We start from the raw sequence: 17,730 nt of genomic DNA, 5'->3' as shown, positions 1-17,730 counted from the left end.
CTCTGTCTCTCCTCCTCTCTGTGTATCCAACTTTGCAATAAAAAAAATCTTTAAAAAAAAGAAATAATCATTGCCATGATCACTAATTATCTCAAAAATATTTTAATGAGTGCTATTTAGAATATACACTATGGCAAAAATAAACAAGTAAAACCCATACCACACTCTCAATGAAATTACCAGAAATAACACTTATAAATGTTGACGACAGGCAGAAAACAACAAGGCAGTGCATGTGCTTTAGATGGCTATGCAGGGATATTTTTATTTATAGTTATGTACACACATGCATTTATAGCAAAACACAAAATCTGATAATTAGAGTTCCTAGACTTCTAGCAATTTAATTCACATCTTTGTTCTTCATGCTTTTCTTATGAAGACACAATGATGAGTAGTCTTTATTTCCTCAGACATTTAAAAGGTTACATTGAAATGTTACCTTTTTTATTTGACAGAGTTAGAAAGAAGAGAGGCAGAGACATACATACACTCACACAGCTGAGAGAGACAGGTTGAGAAAGGGAGGGTGCTTCCATCTCCTTGTTCATTCCTATCCCAGATGACCTGACAGCCAGGGCTGGGCTGGATTGAAGCTGGGAGCCATGAGCTCTTTCCAGATCTCTCAAGTGGTTAGCAGGATCCCACACAGTAAAACCACCCTCAATTGCTTTTCCAGGGTATAAACAAGGAGCTGAATCAGAGGCAGAGTAGCTGGGACACAAACTTGCATCCGCATGCAATGCCAACAGCACAGGTGGTAGTTTTACCCACTATTCCACAATGCTGGCCCCAAAACATTACATTTTAGAAGACATTATTAATAAGCTACTTAATTTAATAAATGATAATGGAATATCAATAAGAAATAAAGTATTTTGTTTAGTACTGGGAAAATGAAGTTGAAAAAGACTCTCATTTCTCTCACAAAACTCAGTTATGTGGAAGAAGCAAATTATTACAGTAACATGTTAAGATATAGCATAGTAAAAACGACTACCAAATAAATAGAAGAAGTCTATTGGGGAATATCAGAAAGCCTGGAGGTGTCAGATGCTTCAGAGCCCCTGTGTTTGGGCTTAATGCTGATGAAGAGTCCACCGGGCATATGGAAATGGAAGGAAAGTCTTTTGGGATGACCCATGTGGGCCAAGGTGGAGGGTGTGACCACATGGTACAAGCCAGGGCTCAGGACGAACATGCAAGACACCAGCAGGAGCTGGTGAAAGATGCTGAGAGCTAGAACATAAGGTGTTTAGTAATAAGTGGTGGCTTAAAACAAGAGGTAAATGTCCTCACACAGTCCTGTAGGCTGGAACTAAAAGTGACATGTTAGCCAGCCCACATTTCTCTTGAGGCTCTGGAGGAAACTTTTTCCTTCTGTTTGGTAGTTCTGGTAGCTGTTGGCATTTCTTGGCTGGGGACTTTTAACCACAATTGTTGCTTCGCCTGTCCTTCTCGGTGCCTGTGTTTCTGTGTGTCTGATCAAAGGCACTTGTCACTGGATTTAAGACCACCTAGTATCCAAGGTGATTGCCTCATTTTCCATCATTTCCTTAATTACACTTGCATAAACTTTTCTTTCTGCCTGTCTTTTTTTTTTCAAATTAAAATTCCACTCATAGGTGACAGGAATAAACACATCAAGCTATCTTTTAGGAGATCACAATTCAACCTATTACACTAGCTTTCTTTCCCTTATGTCATTTTACCTTTACAACAAAATGATGTCCAGGGAAGATTTTACTTGCCTCACTTTATAGATAAAAAAGAAATGAATGCTCAAAGATATATGAAGACTGATCCAAAGTCATAGAGGTCATTCCACAGTCCCTGTCTAACGGTGTAATGTCCTTAAGGTGTGGAAATGTTGTCACGTACTGATTTCTAACTTAACAAAACCATTGAGAGGATAATCAGTTGATGACCAGACCTACCTGAGGAAAGCTATTCTAGAAGACACAGATTTTATTTTCTTATTCTAGAAGACACAGATTTTTATTTTCAGATTTTATTTTATTATCACTTTGAAATGTCTGTGATGTTCCTAAGTTTTTGCTCTGTAAATTGTGCTAAGCCTCTCTTTGTATTCTGCTTTTAAGTTGATGAAAACAAATTTATCCACTTCATATTTTAAGACCACTAATAAAGACTGTGATTTCTTATGACAAAAACTGTTCTTTCGTATCAAGTGGTAGGAAATCTGTAATATATTTTCATCTTAAAGGACAAAGAAGGCAACATTCAAATGTACAGTTTTTTTTACTTGGGACATCTAAGGTCCAGATCTCATTAACTGCCTGTTGGATGGGGAGGTAGAATAGCCTGCTTGAAATATTAACGGAGCATTTGCTTTCCCTTGTGGCTTTAACTCTTAAAATGTAAAAGATGCTGTAGCCTTTCTGGCCATCCATGTGGCCCGGCGGAGAGGTCAGCCTGCCTTCCCTGATCGCTGGGAAGAAATGGAAATGACTGTGGCTGAAAGAGTCGCAGGCCAAAGGGGAAGTCCCTGCTCTGCATTGCAATGCGGCGCCGCGTTTCTTTAAAAGTAGACCGAGGGCTTGGCCGCGGTGCAGGTTCCTCCGCAGCCTCAGAATCATGGCATTAGTGAAATGTCAGATTGCGTTAAGATCACCAGTGGCCTTTGCTGTGCACATTCTTCCATGTTTCTGCACAAAGATAGCTGAGCATGGCCATTCCTCTGCTGCAGAGATCGATCTGCCTTCATGTCTGATATTACCTTACATAGCCGGGGCCAGGCGGCTGTGAGAGACGGGGCCAGAAGGATCGTGTTTACCCACTGAACCCTGAGGTAGAGCTTTAGCAAGTGGCCGGGAGGCTTTGAGTCACTGAACTGACTGCAGCCAGGGCTCCCTTTTAGGGTTTGCAGTGATAAGAGCAGCTCTCCAAGGAGTTGAATGTCTGCGTGATCTAAACCCAGGGCAGTCAAGCTGAAGAGCATGTGTGCACTAACCTGTTTGCACTGAATACTCTCCATAAATAATGTATAGCTGTGACTGCTAGCTATTATTACAAAAATACAGGATTGCATCTTGACACATGCATCTGCCTTGTAAGTCAATAGATACAGTTTCACCTAGTGTGTGCGGACTTGGCTTAAGTCACCCATCCAAGTGTGTTTTCCAATAATGTAATTTAGCACTCCCCAGCTGAGTGAGAAGAGCTTTCTGAGAGCTTGCCCCTTCAGCACAATAGATTGTCCTTCCAAGACCTTATTTTAGTGTTCTTTTACAGGCTTTTCATGTTCTGCTTTTCAGTGTACAAAGTTGTTGTGAATTTCTAGCTATGTGAAGCTAATGGTCGAATGTTGGATATGCTCATCTGCTCTAAGTACTCCAGGTTATTCTTTGAGACTGGCGTTTCTCCCAAGATGTATTGGGATCACAAGGAAGCCCTTCACTGCTGGTGTGCTGGTGGATTCTTTTTTCTTGTGATTTATTTATTTTCATTGGAAAGGCAGATTTACAGAGAGGAGATACAGAAAAAAAAAACAAGAAAGAAAGAAAGATCCTCTATCCACTGGCTCGCTGAGCCAATCTGAAGCCAGGGGCCTCTTCTGGATCTGCCACATGGGTGCAGGGTCCCAAGGGTCTGGGGACCAACGCTGTCCTCAACTGCATTCCCAGGCCACAAGCAGGGATCTGGATGGGAAGTGGAGCAGCCGGGGGACACAAACCAATGCCCATATGGAATCCTAGAGGTTGCAAGGTGAGGACTGTAACCACTAGGTTACTGCGCTGGGTCCACTGCTGGTGAATTTTAACCTCTGGCCATCCCCCTGTGAAACATCAGTGTGTCTTTCTGGCATTTAGTACAACTTTGTAAATTCTTTTCAGGATGAAGAAAACATCTTCCACTTTCTGTGGTTTCAGAAACATGCGTAATACAACCTGATAAAAATCTAAGAAAAGAGCCACATTAGCGTGCTCCTCGTTCTGACTGGTAAAGTTACACAGTCTTCAGATTTTTTTGTTGTTGTTGTTGTTCAAAGGAGAACACCCGAGAACACCATTCAGATATTACATTGCCTTTATGATCAATCGATAGCCACATTGCAGGATCTCCCTTATTCTTTGATGAGGTACATTTATATGCAACATGGGATTACATGTATATTTAATAAGGAACTCCATTATGTGTACACATGGCGGGAGAAAGAAAAGAAGATGTTTGTGCTGGCTGTGGTAATGCTGTAATAAGAAATGCATCTAAAATTATTTGCCACATATTCAAAAGGATAATCCTAGGTGGAGGAAAAGGCATGTAGAAAATAGTGTTTCCTGGAGAAAATGGCTTTTAAATATTCACATGCCTGTAAGTGGAAGGCACCTGAAAGTGAACAATTGAAAATGTGTGGTGGTCTCTTAATAGAAGTCAGGTTTCTACTGAGATAAAATACTTAAACTCTAGAAAAAAAGGAAATTTGGGACATGAGCAGAGTTTTCAATCATTATGATCTTTTTCCACATCTATTTACAAATGCAGAAGTATTCACGGTTCCATCAAACAGTTTTTCTGCTAGAGGAATCCTCCGTATCAGTAATCCTGGGTTGCAGGAGGACCCTCCCCCTCATGCAGATGCACCCACAGATCATGTGAAAGAAATAACTTTGGAATGCTTAAGATTTCAAATTACTTTTCAATGGCTAGAATATCTGGGACATGAACCTACTTATCAATTTTTCCAAAGGTGAAACTTCTAAAAAAAATCGCTTTCTACAAAATTCATTAATAGCAACAATTTGGTTCTAAGAAATCTTCAAAAACTGAGTTAGATTTTTACAAAGGTTTGCTTAAACTAGAGTATGAATTCAAGAAAATATGGCATACAGCTGAAAATGGAGAAATATTTTTAAACAACTTTAAAGTGAGACAATAACCTTTTACACAGTTGTACCTACCTTAACTTCCACAAGTTCTCCACCCAGCCACATAGCTTTCTGAGTGCTTGCTTCCTTCTGCCTGGTCTCTGGGAAGATGCTTGTCTTCAGCCTTTCCCAGTTGGCTCCTCAGTCTCTTCCTGCTTGGAGACTCGGCTCTCCTGTGAGCCCTACCTGGTCTTCTCCTGAGCTGACACATCTTCGTAGTAGGAACATCTTTTGGGCAAGTTTTCCCTTACATACTGTTTTTAGGACAAATCACTACACAGAGGCCCCAAATTCTTGGAGCTCACCTTCATGCTGGCCTGCTGCACTAGCTGTCTATGATCCTATGAATGTCTAATGTCTCTCTTCTCTCCAAGTCCTATTCTAAATAATTTTCAATGCCTGCCGATTTCATCTTTCCCATGAGAAGTTTCCTGCTTATTTGAACAACCTGACATGCACACTGTGTGTCTGTGTGTGCATACACTCTTCATCTGTCTGCAGTAAACTCTTCACTCTTATTCTAGTCCTTAATTTATTCCTTAAAATTCAATTTGGGAAGCTCTTCTTATTATTTCAGAGGCAATAAGAAGATGATTCAAATGCTCTGTGCCTGGTATCAGTGGCTGAAAGTCAGTGAATTTAGAAAAGTTAATTCTCATTAAAATCACGTGTATTCAACATAAGTGATTATTCTTCATTTCACAATTGTACATTTCTTTTTTTTCATAAAATGTGGAATAATGTACAGAAGCCTCTGCAGACAATTTGGAATTAAGAGATGTGAAGTGCTGCATTGATTTACTGATGCAGGTTCCATAACAGAGTATTCATCTTTATCCAATCTCCTCTTTCTCTCTCTCTCTCTCTCTCTCTCTCTCTCTCTCTCTCTGTCTGTCTTAAATACATATAAATAATATTTTTAAAACCTGATGGAAGAAAATTATGTGATTAGGAAGGCAGAAGAGTGTCAGCAAAGCTGAAGGTTGAGTTTGTCCATTATCCCTTACTGGTGTGGATCCTGGTGTGTCCAGGGCTGCTAGCAGTCTATCTGATGCCTTTGGTGCAAGTAAGAATTGGGTGTCTCTCTATCATTGTATCCAGTATCACACCTGGGTACGCAGCATGGTGAGCCAAGTATGAGCTGGATTCCAGTCCTTATTCGTCTTTCAGGTGATTGCATTGAATTTCCAAATCCTATGGCTACAACAGAGACCATACGAAACATTGCAGGCTCTGCTGAGCTGAAGTGAATGGAGGCAGTGTCTCTTCCCATGGTGGTAGCAAGCTTGGAGAGTTCCTCCCACATCTTCCTTGTCTTAGGTAAGGACATTGCACCACGGTGGACTGCAGCAGAAGCAGCTTAAGCTGCAGAAACATGGCTGTCTGCTTTCGGGCCTCTTAGTCTGCGTAAGACATCTGCCTACTGCAGGCCTTTAATCTAACTTTCTGACCAAAATAGAAATAAGCATCATTGTTAGGGTTAGACCCTTCAGAGAATAAGAATTCTAAAAGAAAAAAAAATCATTTAGTTTGTCCACTGATTGGAGGGGAATTTCAGGGTTAATGGTGGACTATGGATTTCCAATCGGAACAGCATTATAGTGAATGAAAAATGCTACTCAATGTACTCACACTGTAATGTTGCTGGTTTTCTTCGTAGCATTTCAACTCTCTCCCCTTCTAATGCATCCTAGTAAATAGAGAGCTCCAACACAGAAACAAATTTGAAGAGTTCAATATACAAAATAAATCAAATACATACCATGTCACATTTATCTAAATAGGCAAAATCATATTTTAAAAGACAGATACATTATAGTGCAGCGTGACTTTGAGAAGGGAATGTGTTTTTCAGAAACATCTTCCTGATGTGTAGGTCTTTCTGGTTTTTGTGTTTTATTGTGTGTTTTTGTGTTTCTGTGTATGTGTAAATTCGAAGTTACAGAGAAGACGATAACCTAACCCAGTCTGAGATCCTGGCTCCAGACGTTCCCTATAAATTGCTCCCACTACACAGAAGGAGGCCTTCTGGGAATTCTATACAATATTATTGCTAGCATAGATTAGTTGTTTATTTTCAATTTGTCATCTTAAATGACACAAAGTTCCCAGCTAAACAAAAGAAAGGGAGAATGAATCAATGTATTTAAAGAAAAAGTACAAGGATTCATGAGTTTGGTGTCCCTATAAGGTCTGGAGTGTGGTGTCTTTGGCTTGTACCCACACAGAAAATGCTCAATCATTATCTTCCGGGTGACTGTCTTGGAAGAGGAGAAGGACCACTCCAAAGAGTGTGATGAGTCATGTGGATCCAAAAGGATTTTCCTGTTGCATCTAGAAAAAGATGTTCATGGGTTTTGTTTTTTTCCTATTATGTATTTATTTTCCATGGTTATTCCTTTATTTATATTAAGGTGGGTGTGAACTGACTTGGAGGTAGAAATCTGACCCTTCATTCTCATACCCCTCGACTCAGAGTTGCACAGTGCATTTATGATATTTGTTCACAATCCACCAGTGAGTAGGCAATTGTTTGTTTATTAAGTGCTGAGTGAATGACTGCTGCAAATTCATGCTCTAGAGGATGCGCCAGATCTTGTTGGAATGTTTATTATATCTTGGTTTTTAACAGTGGAGGGTCATCAAGAAAGTGCATTTTTCCATATCTGTGAATGACAGTTTGCCTTTCTTACTCCCAGGTACATACCTAATTCAGTGCATTTAGATTTTGTGGCCCACAAAGGCATTTTTATCTGTGTACTAAGCTTTGACACACATAACAAACTGCTAACCACAAAATCAACAATGTGCTCAAAGAACCACTAGATTTCACTGCCTGAGATCCTTTGAGTATCCTTGTTTCACATGTTTTCATCTCCTTTTTATTTTTCATATCATCTTGACTTGCACTTTCAGTCTCAGTAGGTGAACAGTTAGAAGCACCTCGAAGTAAGTAGAAAACCTTTCAGGTTCCCTGATTCTCTGTGGGCAGCAGAAGAGGGCTGTATTGCTTGATGCAACTCACATTTAATTGCTGCCAAATTTGGAGCCACAGACATGGCCTTGATCATCCATAGGCATAGGTGATGGATAGCTACTCCAACAGTCTGCTTAGCCATCTATCTCTGTAAGAAAACAAAGGTGACAGCTAGAGACACCAGAGCTGACATCAGCAGAAATGGCAGCAAGAGTTAGATGAAAAGGCAGCAGCGGAGGGGAACTGGTCTTTAATCTGCTCTTTGAGCCTTACATGAGTGAAGAGAAATTCCAGTAACTTGGGCCTTGACACTTTGCAGATCTCTCAGTACAAAGAAAACGGCATTGCTAGAGATAGGCAGCCATGCACGTTTAGTAGAACAGTGGGTCCAGAATATTGATCATCTAACTGTCTTACAATCCTGAAAGATGGAAACTGAAGCCAGCCATACCCACACCAATCCATCAAATGCTTGAGTCTGTTTTATGGATTGGTATATTATTAAATAAAGTTCCCACTATGTCTACAGTGAAGCTGATGAGAGCAACACAGTCCCTCTCCTCTGGAAGGTACACATTCATATAATTTTGCCTTAACCATAACGTTAAACTCTGAAATAGTCTCAGGTAAATTCTGTGATTTGTAAAAGGATAATTCTATTGGCAGACAATGATTTTGTCAAAAGGAGATTGTTGACATATTTTTGTGTTAAGGATTTTTTATTTTATGATGAGAGCACAACTCCATATGATGTAGGTGATGGTATTAAGCACATGAGATTTGTAATGTTATTTGTATCAGCTAATAGTAGAAATCTCATCAGTCTTGCACAATTTGATTTTACTTCTGTGAGTCAAATAGTGTCTTCAAAAATACACATTCACCTGCAGTCTCAGAATGTGATCTTGTTTAGAAAAGGGTCTTTACAGAGATATTTTTAAAGGATTCTAAGATGAGGCCATCCAGAATTACTTTGGCCCCTAAATGCAAGAGTGAGAGTTCTAATAAGGAGAAGAGACACAACACAGTAGCACAGGGAGGGAGTAATGAGAACGCAGAGGCTGAGATCTTAGTGACATCAGACATGCAACACCAAAGGCAGCCGTCTAGCCGCCAGACACCAGGAAAATAAACAGGATGGACCACCTCTCAGAGTGAAGCAAAGGATCCGGCATTGCTCCCACCTTAACTTCAGACTTCTGGCCTCTAGGACTGTGGGAGAAAATTTTCCATCATTTGTAAGCTGTGGTGTTTATGATAATTTGTGGCAGCAGCCCAAGGAAACCAATATAATTACATGACATTCTAATTTCACAGTAGCCATTTCCATCCAGATGTGTGCCCAACTTCCTGCCCATGTTTTAGACTCCTATGTCTAACTGCCTGCTGGGTACTCTCTCTTATTGTAGGATGAGTCAGGGATCTCCGGGGAAAGAAATGTAACATGTATTTAGGCACAATTGGCTCACATGGCTATGGCAGCTGGAGAGTCTAAAATCTAGCTGGCAAACCGGCAGTTGGAGAGGAGGATAAAGTTGATATTGAAATTTTGAATATGAAGCCTGAAAATTCACCCAGAATTTTTGTTTCAGTTGGTAGGCTGAATTTCTTCTCCTACAGAAAAATTCAGGTGTTTGTGTTTAAAACCTTTGACAGCCTGATTGGATAAGTCCCGTTTACATTATGCAGAGCAATATGCTTCTTATGAAGTTAAAAGATTGTTAATCACCTCTTTTTTTTCTTTTTAAGAAAAACAAGAATGAAAACACCTCGTCTGGGCCAGGCACTAGCACTGTAGTTCAATAGGCTAATCTTTCACCCTGTGGCATCAACATCTCATGCGGCTGCTGGGTTGTGTCAGCTTCTCCACTTCCAATTCAGCTCATTGCTTATGGCCTGGGAAACTATGTGGGAGACATGGAAGAAGCTCCTGACTCCCAGCGTCAGATCATCTCAGCTCTGCCGCTATAGCTGTTAGGGGAGCAAGCCTAACTTTCTATGGAGAAAAACCATATATGCGTCAAGTAAAATACAAGCACACAATAAATAAATAATAAATAATAAGTAATCACCTGAAGGTATTGGAGAACAACCAGTGCAACCAGGATTTATAAAACTGTTAGATATACCTTGACAAGAATATACTAGACTCTCTACCATTGCTTATACCTATAATGTCATGGCACATATAAAGGGCAGAATGCTGGCATTGAGACTACAGCTGAAGGAGTATATTGTTGTAAAATGCAGGAGATAATGGGTAGGGAAGAAAGCAATGGAAATGGAGGAATTCCTGTACCAAAACGCTGTAAAATGAAAAACAATAATAAAAAAAGAGTCAAGGCCAGCACAATGACCTAGTGGCTAAAACCTCACCTTGTAAGCACTGAGATACAATATGGGTGCTGGTTCATGTCCCGGCTGCTTCACTTCCTATCCAGTTCCCTGCTTGTGGCCTGGGAGGACACTGGGCCTTGGGACCCTGCACCCACGTGGGAAACCCAGAAGAAGCTCCTGGATTCTGACTTTGGATTTGCTCAGCTATGGCCATTGCGATCATTTGAGGGGTGAACCAGTGGATAGAAGACTTTTCTCTCCATCTCTCTTTCTCTCTCTCTGTAAATCTGCCTTTCCAATAACAATAAAATAAATCTTTTTAAAAAGAGTCAACAATCCAGAGAAAAGGAAATTGCATGAAGGATCTTTCTGCTGAGGCTGACATTAGTGAAATACGATGGACTGGGTGGCTTACACAATTGAAACTCATTTCTTGCGGTTCTAGAAACTGGAAAGACTAAAATCAATGAACCTGCCAATTCAGTTTCTGATGAAGGCTCTCTCCTTGGTTTTCAGATGACTGCTTTCTAGTAGCATCCTCACAGAACAGGGAGAGAAAGAAGGAGATGGGAGAGAAAGAGAGGAGGGAGAGAGAAGGGTGATAGCTTCTAATAAGGCCACCCATCTGTATAAGGCCCCACTCCTATGGCCTCATTTAACCCTAATTATCTCTTAAAAGCAGATCTCCCAATGCAGTCACACTATAGGTTAGGGCCTTGGCAAAGCACAATTCAACCCCCAGACGAGGGCAGTGATTTGTCAGCTTTTCTCCCTGAAATACACGCTGACTTGGGGCAAGGGGTCACAAAGCTAAGGAAAAGCAATGGCTAGGAGCCTTCTCCTGGGACTTGGGAGATAAGACCTGCAGTTCAGAAGTCTTAAGGCAGCCAGAAATAAGGAGGGACGGTCTTGAAGAAAATAGAGCTTTGGAGACATGAGTTCAGCATTCTATACTGCTTTTTTTCTCAACTTACTTGCCTGTTCTTAAATTTAAGGATTGAGAGGCTTAGAAACAAAGAACAAAATGCCAATTAAGAGAGTAAAACCTTAAAAATAGCACTTTTGATGGTTTCACACAAGGCTGGGGAAATAAAAATGTGGTTTGAAGACCTGCCAAAGTGGAGGGTTCCTGTTAAACGCCCTACATCGCTAGCTGAAGTACCTGCAACAAGAGTGGGGAATATTCAGCCTGTTGACCACACAAGGCCTGTGAAGCCATTTTGCAGACAGCACTCAAAACTCAGTTTATATGTAGTATGCCCAACCCCTCATTATGGTTTTGATTTGAATTTTCCCATTGATTAGTGATATTCCCATTTCTAACAATGGTACAACTGGAGGCCATTATGTCAATGACATAAACTGAGCTTAGAAAGACGGGTTTTGCATGATATCACTCATATGTGAAATCTTAACAAAAGGCCTTTCCAATAAAAATAAATCTTAAAAAAAATCTTATTCTCCATGGCCTCTTTTCTCATTCTTGTTACTTGTGGCTATACACCTTCTTAAAATACCACCACTGTCATGTAAGATCCATTCTACCGAGAGGAAAAGATAAGAAGACATAACCAAACCACAATTTTGCTCTATTCACTTTTCCTGTACTCATTTATTTCTGAGTCAACTTGAGTCACTGGGAAGATCCGGAGTTTGGGATTAGATGGATCTATATCAAATGCCAGCTTTATGAATTAGTGAAAATGTGATTTTCTACCCATCACTTGACTGTCCTGCCAAGTCCGACAGAGCTGCCCAGTAAGACATCGACTGAGGAATATTCACTGAATTGGATAATTAGACAGTCCTTGGTGACTTTTGCCCAAGCAATTTCTGTAGAGCAAAAAGGGCAGAAGCCAGGATGAACTGGGAATTTTTCATGCATTATGCCACTGTCGCTGTCTTCCGTGCAAGTCTCCTGCAGCACGGCTCCTAGAGCAGCCACGTTACCTGCACCTTTTGGTCTCTGCTTACCTTGCCAGATGCTTCAGGGCTTCAAATGTGCTACTACAGCCATGCGTGCTTTTCCTTCAAGGCTCATATAAGCCAGCTGTTGCCACAAGCTTCAAATGCTCCCTGCAAACTGGCAGGAGTCTGAATGCCCTCATAGCTCCAAAGGGACCAGGTACAAGCCTTGTAGCAGGAAAATTGCTTTGCGAAGGCAATGTGGGAAAGAAGGTATGAGGCAAGAGCAGCTTAGCACAGAGCAGAAATGGCCAGTAATAGTGGTGAGAGGAAAAAATGGAGAATTGGTATGAAAAACATATGGTGGCAGGATATGGCAGCGAAAGGAAGATGCCTCTTGAGTGTCGCTTGATGCTGCCAAACCTAGGGCCAATCTTCTAACACAACTTAAGCCTCCAGCAAAAAAGCTGCCAAAGAGGCATGTGACTGGTAGAAGGCGGAAATGGATCAGTGCAGACCCTGAATTACTGCTAGGCTTTCCAGACAGACCTTCCCTGACCTGAAAATTCAGCAAGGGACAATTTCAGAAAATTGCAGGATGTGAGGTTTTACAGATAGCCCCCATGCTCCTTTCAAGGGCCCTTTATTCTAATCAGTGTTTTGCCACCTCACTTGCAATGTTGTTTTTTCAGTGGTTTTACTACACAGCCCATTTTCACAATATTTCAAACTATTGCCCAGCTGCACTGTTGGAAAGCTAGCTGAAACAAAAATTTGCATTTATTTATTCTGCTCAGAAACAAATTCAAACTTCTGTAAACTAATGAATAGTAAAATGAGAAGCTAAAGGAATGCTTTTGAGTAGAGAAGTTCAATGCCAGTTTCGGAATCTTTGTACCTGAGGAATCATTCTTGTGGATCTTTTGTTTGAAGAGAGCAAGGAATCACATAGAGCATATCCTAATTGAAGTTTATTCTACTGACTTTAAAAAATAATTCTTAATATTGCTTATATAACCCTCCTAGAAAGTGCTCATTTTAATCATCAGTCAGCATTTTTATTATATTGTAATCCTTAATTGATTGACATTTAATTGCAGTCTTTGTATTTTACTATTCCTTGTCTCATAAGAGGCAATTTTCTCTTTACTGTAGTTTAACAGCTGATGAAAAAGATTTAAGGAAACCTATAAACTTAAGATTGGTTAATGGTCCCTTATAAAAGAATATTACACTTTTAGGATCCATTGCACAGATGTGATACTCAATTGTAGAAATGTGCATGGGGTTTATTAAATTACAGCACAAATCTTCAGTCTTCTGAGTTATTGTCCATGTTGGTGTTGTTAGGCAAATGGGGAGACACATTATTGCTTCCAGTTGTTCACATTACTGTGGCGTAATGCAGTCGGAGACAGCTGGCACATGGCTGCTGGCCGAGGCAGAGTTGTGGCAGCTGCTGGGCGCAGCCCCAGTGCAGATCCCACTCCGCTGACTCAGGGTCAGGCGGTTCAACAGAGGTACTTGGGCTCAGGAAATAGGAACTGGACCAAGCTGGCTGTCCAAGAGGGAACGAAGGAGCAAAGTATCATAAGTGGGAGGAAAAAAAAGTGTTGTAATTGCCTTGTAGAGAGAGAGAACTAAGTACCTTAGTAGCATTGGTTGTTTAAAAACAACTTCTAAACTTCATTAGGCAAGCTGTTAAATCTGTTTGAATGAGAAGGTGCTATTGTATTGTGTTTTGTTTTGTTTTGCTTTCAATATAAGGGTGGATAGCATGTCAATGAGGTAACACCTTAGACTTCAGGATCTGTAAGAAAAATCAGATGAAAATACTTACCCCTGCTCCCTTTCTAAAGTTTATTTTACTTGAAAGAATTACAGAAAGGGAGAGATTTAAATCCTGAGGTTTTCTTATTGTTGGTTTACTTCTCTAAATGACCTTAATGGTTAGAGCTGGGCTGGTCCAAACCTGGACAGCAGCAGAAGCTTTTTCCCAGTCTCTGAAGTGGACCCAGCACTTGAGCCATCCTTTGCTATTGTCCTAAGTGATTAGCAGGGAGCTGGATCTGAAGCAGAGCAGTCAGGATTCAAGCCAGCACCTGTATGAGATGCCAGCCCTGTGGGAGATTAGCTTACTTCATCACCATGCTGGCCCCAATCGTGTTTCTTTTTAAAAATTTGTGAATGTCCTGTTCTTATCATTGGTTATCTCTGATATTTATTAGTTATACTCTGATATTGAGTAACCCTTAACTTTTTTGATTTGTCATTTTTTTCCATCTGTCAATGAGGACAAAAATGTCTTTTTTATAAGCATTAGGAGTAGTGGGTATAAATAGTATGGGATTCAGTAACTTATAGCTCTTATATCATTGTTGGAATTTGGATTCTAAATAGTAAAACCAAAGTTTATAACCCCTTAAATGAAGACTTGAGTGGAGCACTTCCTCCCATCCATGTCACTGAAAGTCAGCTGTGATCCTCGTAGCAGCAAGAAAACACGTTGGCAAAAGGTTCTTGGGTCACACATGGATTTCAATCTATGAGACTTCTGGCAAGTTGACATTTTCTCTAAACCCTACTTCCTCACTTGTATAGTGGCAAAATCATGAAACTAGCTTAAACTTTCAACCTTTGAGTTTAGGAAAATGGTCATGGGAAATGTGTGTCCTGAAGCACCATGTACAGATTCTAACATTTTGCAGCAAAATAAATGTGCCTTTCAACATCATTTTCAGAAAATTTTTGGAATGTCTTTGCATAATATCTAGCACAATATTTACCAAATAAGAAGAGGTTAATATGCTAGATGCAGTTGATAAAGATTGTAAGTCTTATGATGAGTGTCAGTTTATGAACTAGTAGGCGAGTGAGTGCCAGGATGGGTCTTGGCTTACTTAGCCTACATAAGGGGCAGCAGGAACAAGGTTTTGGTACATGTGTAGAGCCTTGAGGCCTCGTTTTATTTCAGCATAAGCTTTGAGACCCTTCTTCTGTTTCAAAGGCACCTTGAGACCCCTGCAGTCTCATGCAGTTAGCAGGAGGCCAGTGCCCTTGATGTAATTTTCTTCCCCTCAAACTCTTCTGGTAATTTGGGCACTTTCCAACAATTTGGTCACCTCTACCCCCTGCCTACCCTGGTTCATAACCATCTTGTGGTAAGCTTGTGATAATCTGGTAATAAACAATTCTAGGATTTGGGTGGGTTACATAAGTTGTGGTGGGGTACACAGTGCCGCCTGGCAAAGTATGTGACAAATGTACTGATTGGCTAGGCTTATGACATATAATAGATGCTTATATCCAATAAAATATTGTTACTACCCTGAGGCTTGTTCCCCTGGACCCTGCCTATAAAAGCTTGTGCTTGATTATCAATAAGCGGACAAGTTCACCACAACTGCCTCCAGTCCATCTCTAATTGAGAATGCTGTCACTGCATCACGTTACCTGGGTGGGTGGTCTGTGGCCATGCCACCCCAACAAATTTGGTTTACAAAAATAAGAAGTCTAAAGCTTGCTTTTCCATATTTCTCATATTTAAGTTCCATGTAATATGGTTCAAGTTTACTCTCTGTTTAGAGTCTCCTTTCTGTATTACCTCTGCTTAGTCTGTTCTTTAGTTTGGCCTGAAATTTTTAGTTAATTTTAGAAAAAAAAGTAACTGTGGCCAATATTGTTATCTAATAAAAACTCACTCCTCTCATATTAACTGAATTACTACTATACCTAGAAATGGTGTTGGGGAAACAAAAATGAATATGAAAATCCCTTTATCCTCAGGGAATGTGTGGTCCAATGGGAAGAGAGATTCATGTAAATAAATTAATGCTTAAATATATATAGAACAAGATCAAAATTGCAATTCAATCTATATGGACTGGGGGTAGAGGAAATGTGTATAATCACTCAACATTTATTAAAAGCTTAGGATGACTTAGACAGTGTAGCTACAAAATAGTGTAAGAATACATAACACAGAATGCCTGTATTTTAATTATTTTTCTGTATTCTCTGGGCAGAAAGGCCTTTACTCCCATCATTCAACTGAAATACTTTTATTAAAGCCCCTGATGGCTCCTCCCTTGCCCACATCTACAAGGAGGATGAAAATGTGGAATTGAGTGGCTCTTTCATCTTGAAGCACTTTCTTTTCTACAATGTTTTATTATCATTTTAAAACTGAGGAGAGGGAAATGAGGGAGTCAGAAAGGAGGGAAGGTGGAAGGAAGGAAGGAAGGAAGGAAGGAAGGAAGGAAGGAAGGAAGGAAGGAAGGAAGGAAGGAAGGAAGGAGGGAAGGAAGGAAGATGCTTAACTTACCCACTGATCTAGTCTCCAAATGACTGCAACATCTAGGCCTGGGTCCTGAGAGATCACCTGTTGTTTTAGTGAAGGTAAAATTAGCAAAGCTGGGACGCAAACCCAGGCACTCCAAAATGAAACAGAGGCATCCCAAGCAGCATGCTAATCTGTTAACCACTATACCAAATATCCACCCATGTAGAATGCTGTCCCCAATCAACAGTATGTTTCAGCTTCCACTGAGGCCTCCCCAACCTCTGCTTGTCCTCTTAATGATTGAGTTCTGTACCACAGCGCTTATTATTGCAAATGGTTTGTCACTTCATGTATTTTTTACATTTCCTTGCTTTGCCCCTGTATTCATTGTATCTAGAACATTGCCTGACACATAGGCACCTGTTGAATTTTGGAGAGACAGGGAAGAAGCCCATGACTGAGCAGTTACTTAAACAAATAATTTTGACAACTGAAATAAGCTTCAGATTCTCAGATAAAGCTTTTCCTAAGCTGCAAATTGGACTAAATGGCTAAATAGAGCTTAACTACGAAAGATTAAGGACTTTCAGACCAAGGGACTGTGAGGGGAAGCATGAGCCAAAATGGTTCAGGAGAGAACGCACTGGAGGTTAGGGATTTCAGCCTTGCCACTCTTCAGTTTGTCTTTTAGACTTAAATTTTATTGTTCCTTGAGATCCTTCAAAAGTTCATGGAAAATGAATGAAACAGTAAGTTCATTTTTGTGCAAAGATAAATTTAGAATGCATGCATAGTTTTTCCATAATATGCATTTCCATGAAATTTTTGAGGCCATCATATATTATTCTTACACCTACTTCTAGTAATGTGCATTGATACTGTAAAATGCAAATGCCTCATTGCATGTTAGCGGGCCTATCGCATGAACCTCTAGCACCAGTAAGAAACATGTACATCGCCTGATTGCTGCCTTTACTCTCCCAGCTCATTGTGCACGCTCTGCTGAAGGCAAGATGTTTGCAAAGAACTCTGGGCATTCACTCTTCTCTTCTTACCCGGAAAACATTTTCTCTCTCCACTACAATGTGTTTAAGAGAAGAGGAACTGAAACAGAAGAGATGGAAACAACTTGGCCGACACAGTGATTTTGTTTGAAAGATCATCAGTTCCCTGTGAGAAGTTTTCTGGGACGGGAACCAAAGTACCTGGGATCTAAAAGCAGCAGCTCCTCCAGCAGCTCTGCCGGTGATGCTCAATTAGCTGTCAGCAGTAATCATCCTTACATGCTCTTTGCAGGCCTCCAACTATGAGGAGACACCATTACACTCTTTCTGTACTTT

Source organism: Ochotona princeps, chromosome 12 (genome assembly GCF_030435755.1).
Source record: "Ochotona princeps isolate mOchPri1 chromosome 12, mOchPri1.hap1, whole genome shotgun sequence".
NCBI lineage: Eukaryota > Metazoa > Chordata > Mammalia > Lagomorpha > Ochotonidae > Ochotona > Ochotona princeps.
This window is presented reverse-complemented; position numbering follows the sequence as displayed.